This window comes from Eleutherodactylus coqui, chromosome 13, assembly GCF_035609145.1.
Source record: "Eleutherodactylus coqui strain aEleCoq1 chromosome 13, aEleCoq1.hap1, whole genome shotgun sequence".
NCBI lineage: Eukaryota > Metazoa > Chordata > Amphibia > Anura > Eleutherodactylidae > Eleutherodactylus > Eleutherodactylus coqui.
Window position 1 is genome coordinate 93524051 of NC_089849.1, and position 10180 is coordinate 93534230.

Consider the following 10180-nt stretch of genomic DNA (forward strand, 5'->3'; position numbering starts at 1 on the left):
TCAAACGTCACAGTGAACAAAGTTCTAGCCAATCCAAGTATTTGATGTGTCATCTTAAGTGCACCTGATGCAACTAATTATACCCTTGATTAATTCAAAGAATACTAGAATAGTAGAGTTGGAAGGAACCTCCAGGGTCATCGGGTCCAACCCCCTGTTCCATGCAGTATTCATTCCAGAGAAATGTCTGTTCAGCCTTTGTTTGAAGATTTCCATCGAAGGAGAACTCACCATCTCCAATGGCAACCTGTTCCACTCATTGATCACCTGCACTGTCTAATCTGTCTCTTCTCCCTTTCAGTTTCATCCCATTGTTTCTAGTCTTTCCTTGTGTAAATGAGAATAGGGCTGATCCCTCTGCACTGTGACAGCCCTTCAGATATTTGTAGACAGATATTAGGTCTCCTCTCAGCCTAAACATTCCCAGATCCTTTAACCGTTCCTCATAGGACATGATTTGCAGACCGCTCACCATCTTGGTAACTCTTCTCCAAACTTGCTCCACTTTGTCTATGTCTTTTTAAAATTGGGGTTCCCAGAACTGGACACAGTGATCCAGATGAGGTCTGACTAAGGAAGAGTAGAGATGAATAATTACCTCACGTGATCTAGGCTCTATCTGTAGTGTCCTGGATTAGGGTCACTATAGCACTTATGTGGTCACTTCGTGTTTAAATGTGTTTTTTTCATTTTAAGTGTTAAAAAATTATGATTTGCACTCATAATCTGCTTTTCTATTGACCATTGTGTCTTGTTCCCTGACAGGTCCCCCATGGCCATTGTGTCTTCTAACACCTAGCAAAAGCTTAGGGAAAGTAGTTAGTCAGGTGACAGGAAGAGAGAAAGCCTGTGATTGGGAGATTAGTCCTCTGCACAGGTTGGTCTAGAGCAATGGTAGAGGGAGAGGAGTCTAGAGGAGGCTAGGTCAGTCTAGTCAATGAGTGAGAAACGGAAGTTGAGAGAAGAAAAAGTAAGAAGTAAGAACAGAGAAGCTAGTGCGGTGGGAAGGAAAAACTGTGAGTATCAAAAAGGAGGATTGTCAAAAAGGAAGGGAGAGAAGGCAGGAGAGATATTGAATGTGGAAGGAGAGATAGATTGAGGAAGAACTGACAGTCAGAAGAATAAGATAGATTTATGGAAACCAATGGAGATTTATATACAATAAAATCCAAGATAGAGAGACTTTCAGAAAGGAAAAGTAACGTGTACAGAAGTGTGTCCCTATACTGACAGTAATCATTCCCCAAAGTAAAGTCTACAAATGTAAGATGCTGCCCTTGAACTTGTAATCATCTACCTCAAAGAGGAAATAAACTTGTCTGCATGAAATAACTGAAAGAAAGCTTCTCTCTCTGGAAAATAAACCATATTTTTCATTTACTGTTCAACCTGTCTTCCGGAGTCCCTTACCACCACCGTTAACATCTGCACTGAGGCACCATACTACACTTCAGGGGAATGGACAATTTATTTTTATATCATTTTTTTCCTTTTTTATTATCATTTTGTCCACAGTAGGTTTCGGCCTACATACAGACTAGCATCACAAATCTGATAACCTAACCACCATACACTGCCCAACTTTGCAGGTAGCACCAAATGCCAAACTAGAAACCATTCACACTGCGATGTTTTCCCCACAGGTGCGGTTCATGAGAGGGGGAATAGCAGTGCCACCGTCGCTGCCATCACTCACACCTGAACCCCTCCGTGGTACCGCCCGCCTGTCTGGTTCACCACAAATGCTTATCTTAATTCATCCCAGAATTGTGTTTGCCTTTTTTTTGCTGCTGCATCATACTGTTGACTCATGTTTAGTTTATGATCTATTAGTATGCCATAGTCTTTCCATTCTATATGTTTTGGTTTTTTTTCATTTTTCTTGCCCAGATGTAGGACTTTGCATTTGTCCATGTTAAATTCTATTCCGTTAGTTGCAACCTACTGTTCAAGCTTGTCTAGATCTTTTTTAATCCTCTCTCTCTCTTTTCCAGTGTTAGCTATCCCTTCTAACTTTGTGTCATTAGCAAATTGCATCAGTTTCCCCTCAATTCCCTCCTCCAGATCATTTATAAGAATGTTGAACAACACCTGGCCTAGGACAGAGGCTTGGGGTACCACACTTGATACATTCTTTCACTTGGATGTGCAGCCATTTATGACCACTCTTTGAGTATGATCACTGAGCCGGTTGTGAATCCACCTAACGGTTGCCTTGTCAATCCCATATTTGATCATTTTTCAATAAGGATAGTATAAGATACTTTGTCAAATGCTTTACTAAAGTCAAGATATACTGTATCCACCGCATTTCCCTGATCAACCCAGTCGGCAATTAGATTCGTCTGGCATGACTTGTTTGTTACAAACCCATGCTGACTCTGGTTAATTACTCCATTTTTATCCAAGTACTTGCATAAATGCTGTTTAATAATTTGTTCAAAGGTCTTTCCCAGTATAGAAGTCAGGCTCACCAGCCTGTAGTTTCCTGGGTCCACCTTCTTTTCTTATTTGAAGATAGGGACAACATTTGCCCTTCTCCCATCTTCGGGGACTTTTCCCGATCTCCAGAAGTTTTCAAAGATTATGGCGAGTGGTTCAGCAATTACCCCCGCTGCTTCCTTCAGTATCCTAGGATGAAATTCATCTGGACCTTGAGTCTTGAATTTATTTAAGTTACCTAAGTGTTCCCTCACCATATCTCTGTTTATAGATAGTCTGGATTATTTTATTCCTTCAATAGCAGAGGGAAGATCAGTTGATGTTACATTTACTTTTTGATAGAAAACAGATACAAAACAGGAATTTACAAGTTTGGCCTTCTCAACATAATGTTTGCCAAATTCACAATTTTCATCCTGTAAAAATCTCATTTCATTAAATTTCACAACCTTCTTAGACATTTCTGTCTATAAGAACATCCTTATTGCCCTCTTCAAATTCCATTTAAATCTGCCTTTCTGAAATCTAACCTTGAGGTCTGATTATTCTCACGTCTTCCTCCCATTGTTGTTCAAAATTCAAGGATAGAATGATCACTGCCTCCTAAGGACCCAGTCACCCTTACTTCCTCAACCATTCCCTCCCTGTTGGTAAGAATTAGGTCCAAGATAGCAGATCCCCTTGTTTTCTCTTCTACCTTTTGGAAGATAAAGTCAGTAAGAGTGGATAAGAATTAGTTGGATCCATTACTTTTACCTGAGAGATTCCCAACAAATATCTGGATAGGTAAAACCTCCCATGATCACTATGTCACGAGAACTTGGTCATTTGATGTAGAAAGAGTTCATCTATAACTTCTGCTTCTTCAGGCGGCCTATTATAAATGCCTACAATGGTGTCCTTTTTTGTTGTTCTCTCCTTGTATTCTTACCCAAACAGTTCCAACAGAAGTACCAGGACTGCGTTGGTACCAAGAGTGCATCCTCTACGTCTAGAAGAAAGCAGGTTTCACCATCAATACAGAAAAGGGTTCTTTACTGTAAGAGCAGTGAGACTGTGGAACTCTCTGCCTGAGGACGTGGTGATGGCAAAATCCATAAAGGAGTTTAAGAGGGACTAGATGCCTTTCTAGAGCTTAAAGATATTACAGGATATACATTTTGGGTGACCAGCGGGTTGTTGTTCCAGGTCTTACAGACCGGTGAGAACTATTAGAGGTTGATCCAGGGATTAGTCTGACTGCCATTTGGGATTCAGGAAGGAATTTTTTCCCCGGAAGGGCTAATTGGCTTCTGCCTCTTGGGGTTTTTTGTCTATCTCTGAATCAACAAGGAGGTTGAATCAGGCTGAACTAGATAGACATTGTCTTCATTCGGCCTAACATACTATGTTACTATGTTACTTTGTTACTATGTTACCATGCTCTGAAGCTTGAATCTCTGTGAAGATGTATGTTTGACTAACATACAATATAATACACCCTCCTCTTTTATTAGGCCCATTTCTTATAAATAAATTGCATCCTTCAATCCTTGTATTTCAATCATATGTATCATCCCACCACGTTCCAGTGATGCATATTGGAGGGTCTCATGTTTCGCAGAGTGTTAAGGCAGCAGAATGCAGTCCTAAGCTCTTACTCATGACCTGAAGGTTGCAGGTTCAATCCCCACATGCTTCAGGTAGCCGACTCTAGGTGAACTCATCCTTCCGAGGATGATATGATGAGTACCCAGCTTGCTGGGGGGTAATAAAATTACCTGAAAGTCCTGCGGAATAAGTTGGCACTATACAAATAACAAGTCCCTTCCTATGACATATTTCTCTCTATGTTAGAAGTTCTAATTCTCCTTATTTGTTCCCCATGCTCTGTGCATTTGTGTAAAAACATTTTAGTTTGTGATCGGTGTCTTTTGCTCCTCTACTTTCCTTCCAATTTTTTTTTCCTTTGTTCTTCCTTTCCACTTCTAATAGCAATATCGATTATATCCATTAGTTGTATGCCCTGGCCATTTACTTATTTTCCCATATTGTTCTAGTTTAAAGCTCTCCTAATGAGTGAAGCAAGGCGCCCACCAAATATATGCTTACCTGTCTCTGTAAGGTGGAAACCTGTCTCTAGCAAGGAGTCCATCATATAAGTAAATTGACTCAATGGTCTATAAATCCAAATGTTTGCTGACGGCACCATCGACGTAGCCAGTTTTTCACCTCCAAAATCCTATTCCATCTCCTTATTCTATGGCCATCCACTGGGAGGATGGATGAGAAGACCACCTGTGCTCCTAGTTCATTCACTTTCCTGTTGAGGTCTTCAAAGTCTCTGCAGTTAGTTGTAAGGTCCTTTTTTGCAGTGGCATTTCTTCCTACATGTATTAGTAGGAATGGATGGTGTTCTGTAGTACTGAGAGTCTTGATAGCCTATCAGACACATCTTTGATTTGTGCCCCTGGAAGACAGCATACCTCTCGTGAGGTGTCAGGTCTGCAGACAGCGGCCTCTGTTCCTCTTAATGGGGAATCCCCCACAACCACCACTCTCCTTTTCTTCTTTACAACAGTACTTCTTTTTCTCCATCCGGAGGCTTTTGGGTGCTTACTAGACTATTCTTTGTGGGTAGAGTCATTTCTTGCTGTACCTCTTCGTTGCTCTCCTCCGTGAGAGCCTGGTAATGGTTCCGGAGCAGTATGGGTGCTGGCTGACTCCTGGTCCTCCCGATTCTCAGGGTCACATGCTTCCATTCCTCGGTTTCTATAGGTACACTGAAAATCTCTTTTGTTTCAACATTGTGAAGAGTTACATCTGCTCTGTCGAGAAAATCCTCATCTTCGTTAATGAGTTTCAATGTAGCTCTTCTCTCCTGAAGACTTTTTTCACCTTTTCCTCCAGTAGAGAGAGAAGCTTACATTTCTGGCAGGTAAAGTTTGGCTTTTCCTCTGGTTGGTCTATAAACATATATCATACGTTGCAGCTCACCATATGGCTTCTCTCCTCTTCCCTGTGGCTCAGTCTGTTGATGTCCACTTCCAAACGTCTAGGAATTCTTGTAATGATATTTAACCTATGAGATATTACTAAGGCTAAGTTGTATCAGATGTGCTTGAGGCAACACCTGATTTGCAAACATGTACTCTTATGGGGAATTCTATTCAGGGGGTTGAAGAATTATGAGAATGCAGTAGTCATTAAAAGTGGCATGTTGTGTTGAATTTGGAGTAACCTCAAACATTAATTGTGTTGAGCTATTTAAACTGTTCTTGTTTATTTTTTTGCAAAGAGCTGTAAATTTGGCAAATAAGCCTAATTTGGAATAATTTTAATTGCTATTTGTAAAATAAGAGCATATTCTTGTATAACGCAGTGTTTTACCACTGTGTACTGGCATATCGCCACGTATGGCCGCAATGTTTGACTGCGCATGACAACAATAGGGCTGTATTGCGTGTAATACGCGGTAAAATAAAGCATGCTGTGTTCTTTTTTACTCATGTATTATATGCAATGATGAATATACACAAGTTTGAATGGATCAATAAAACTCAATGTACTTTCATTCACTTCATTCACTGTGTATTATGTGCTGGTATATTGTGTGCGTAATACGCAATGAAATTACGCTTGCGTGAGCCTGCCCTAATTGTTTCTCCTCCTGAGGCCTCTTTCATATGACCGTATACATTTTTACGTTCGTATGACTGAAGATTTGACTCAATCGCATCCCGATCTTTATTTGTGTATTTCAAGCCATTCACATGAGGAGCTGCTGCATGTATATTAAAAAACATTGAAGCAATGAAAACCACCGATCAGCAGAAATCCTCGGAATGACTAATAATGCCCAATTATGGCAGCTGTCTTCTTGTCCCAGCATTGTATGCCGGGTAACTCCCTCCCCCTCCCTTTTGTCCTACTGCCATAGAAGTCTACGGGAGCTTGTTGTGTGTCATGTCAAAAGATAGGGCGAGACCTATCTTTTCACGCGGCAAATAAAACCGTCGTAGGTGTTATTTTTCCAGATGTGATTAATTTATGCGGCAAAAAAATGGTCGTCTGAATGAACCAATTAAAATCCACTACTTTGAATGGTTGCGTTTTGTGGCCAATTTTTTTTTTTTACCCAACGATATGCAATATGCCTGCGTAAATATGGTCGTCTAAATAAGCTCTGGTTCTGTGGACATTATTAAGCAGAGACCAGCCCAGTGTACCTCGCCAGCATCACCCCAAATTTTTCACTGTGCAAATAGCCAGCTTGGAGAGTGACATATACAGTATTGGCCACTGTGGGACAAGAAACCAGCCAAGGCGTCACCCCCATTCCGGCATATGACATATAAGATGACTTCAGGCTCGTCAACTGTGTCCGGAAGAATGGGTCCAGCAGTCCACCATAGCTTATGGACTTGCATCACCTGTAGATAACTTGAGCATCACAAAGTCATACCAGTCATATGTTGTGTCTAGCGCAGTTAGATGAGGATGCGGTGGAGAGAAGAGACAGTGCCACATAATGATGCTTAATAGTTCTTTACTGAAGAAACTTTCAAGGACCAGCAGTAACAGTCTCTTTCTTGCAGAAACATCATATGGCAATGGCACTCGATACTAGCTTGGCTCTATTCAGTCTCTTGCGACAAAACATTGCGCAACCATGCTGTACTTGCATGTTTCATCATCATCACAATCACGCTTTGTGTGAGAAGCCACTACTTAAGGCCCTTTTAGTAATGTTGCTCATCATGATTGGCCAGGCAATAAAATCACCCAGATTTGAGCAAAATTGAATCAGGTAAGTCCAAACCAATTTTTGGTGTAAGTCATGTGAAAATCAAATTTCCTATAATGCTTGTTGCAGAGATCCATGTGTAGCCAATCAGCAGCCCAAACACCTTGCTAATGTCACCAAATGTGTCCTCCACCTGTATATTGGTGGCAGTTTCATTGGAATCTTGGCTCACATGATCTAACCATATATAACATAGGAACAGTGTAACCAATGGCCATTAAACAGAGAAGCTGCATCACTACATCATTACAGATCCTTAACAGCACACTGGGTCAATATTCTACAGGTGGGGCATGGAACCGAAAGTGATGGTCCTTGTTTCATGGTACCCCTATGAGTTATGGGACATTCATCCTTGCCCGTCTTCTCCTCACCTACCCCCTTTCTGTTCCAAATATGAGAATGTTTAAAGGGCTAGAAACGGCTCTAGCTCTACAGCTTTCCCTTGGAGCAGGTCCATGCTCGGCTATTCTGTGTACCTGGTAGAATTTGTCCTTTGCAAAATTTATGATATTGCTTTTAAAACAAGCAGCACACCTGCTGTCTTCCTTGGAGCAATTTTTGGTAATTCTTCAGATTTTTCTTGAACATAGTAACATAGTATGTAAGGCTGAATGAAGACAATGTCCATCTAGTCCAGCCTGTCTATCCTACTGTGTTGATCCAGAGGAACGCAAAAACCCCAAGGCCAGAAGCCAATTAGCCCTTTTGGGGAAAAAATTCCTTCCCGACTCCCTAATGGCAATCAGATTGTTCCCTGGATCAACCCCTAATAGTTCCTACCTGCCTATATACCAGGATTAACAATTAACCTAAGATTTATAACCTATAATATCCTTCCTCTCCAGAAAGACATCAAGTCCCCTTTTAAACTCCTCTATGGATTTTGCCATCACCACTTCCTCCGGTAGAGAGTTCCACAGTCTAACTGCTCTTACAGTAAAGAATCCCCTTCTATGTTGGTGATGAAACCTACTTTCCTCTAAACTTTCCTGAAGGAGGAGAAGTAGGATGCCTGTGCTTGAGTGTTGTGTCCACCTAGTAGAATTTATCCTTCTAAAATTCAGGACACTACTTGGTGCAATTTTTGATCTAGGAGACCCTATGTAGGTCTTCTTTTGTTTTCAGTGACACCCGTGTGTAATGATTGACCCCTATACCACTGTATACTATTTTGACAAATTTTTTGGGAGGAGCACAGTGTTCCCCAAATGTGTCGCTGTTTTCCCAAGTAATTAGGGGTGCTTGGGAACCTTTTGGAAGGCAAATTAGTGAATTTGATTTTGACTTCAATGGGATTCAAAATCAGCCACCCCGATTCTTGATGATTTTCATGATTTTACCAATACAAACAGCTTATTTCACTAATTGCTCATAGCTACCTATTAGCATACACAGCCACGCCTGCAACATACATGATGGCCTTGCTATACTCTGTTTGCTCACTATTATAATATTGTCAAGTGATATTTATTAAAGTGACAGTGTAAAGCATAACTTTGAGAAATGTGCAATCAACTATATACAATACCTGTAGTTTCAGGTGATCAATGAAGGTAAAACACTATTGAGAGAATTAATCTGAGGTAATGTTCGGGAGGGTCCCTGCAGCAAAAAACAAGATCTCTCTAAAAAAGCGTGAGTTTTTAAAACCTTGTATTGTTAATTTGAATGACTGCTAATTGTGTACTCCTCCTTGGCTAAAAATACTTCTCAATAATGGTGGAAGAGGTATTTTTATTCTTCTGAAAATATGTAGTGTGACCTCTGCTGAGCTTGGTTCTGGTGCCGTATTTATGTTATGAGCTTTGTTCTGGTGCTGTACTTATAGTATGAGCCTATAGCATCAGTGATATTGCCATCCTTGTCAGAGCAAACACTTACATGTGTCCTTACTAGAGATGAGTGAACGTACTCGTTTCGAGTACTTACGCACCCGAGTACCGCCATTTTCGAGTACTTCAGTACTCGGGTGAAAAGATTCGGGGGGCGCCGGGGGGCGGGGAGAGGCGTGGCGGTGCGGGGGGTAGCAGCGGGGAACAGGGGGGAGCCCTCTCTCTCTCCCTCTCCCCCCCACTCCCCACTGCTACCCCCCGTGCCGCCACGGCGCCCCCTGAATTTTCGCCCGAGTACGGAAGTACTCGGAAATCGCGGTATTCGGGCGAAAAAGGGGCGTGGCCGAGCACGTTCGCTCATCTCTACTCCTTACACAATGTGGCACTGTCAGCAGTAATATAATCCATAGCAAATATATAACTTAGGCTTCTTTCAGATGCTACTCAAAGTCAATATACTCCTAACAAAAAAGGCCCTAGTACCTCCATCCCATATTCATGCTTCATTGCAACAATTGTTTAGGCATCGTTTGTCTTTGGCAGCTGACACCCACCCGCAACAGCTGCAATCACCACTCCTGCTGATCGCGTCTGTCAACACTTTAAATGCCCTGATCAGAATTCAGGGCTCCCGAACCACTTCCTGTGATGAGATTGTGGGATGCTGTTCGGTTGTCATGGCAGCCAGGGGCCTTCTGAAAGCCCCCAGTGCTGCCATTCCAGATTGCTTGTGGTGTGGCTTGATAGACTACCTGTCAGATCAAGGTATGATGTAATTACATCATTCTGCAGCAGTGATCAAACCATCGCAAATTCTTGCCCCCTGTGGGTACTAAAGAAAAATGTAAAAATCAATTTGAATTTTTTTAATTAACTATTTTACAAATTTTGAAAGGTAATAAAAGTTGTTTTTTTTTAAAAACTTTTCACATACTTAGAATAAAAAAAATCAAAATAAAAAAAACCCAAACATATTTGGTATCGTTGCATCCATAAAAATCACATATTTTTTATCCTGCACAGCGTACATCATTAGAAAAACAAGAATTGGGCTATTTTTGTCCCCTAATCTCCAAATAAAAAAAATCATATATACTCCAAAATGATGCAAATAGAA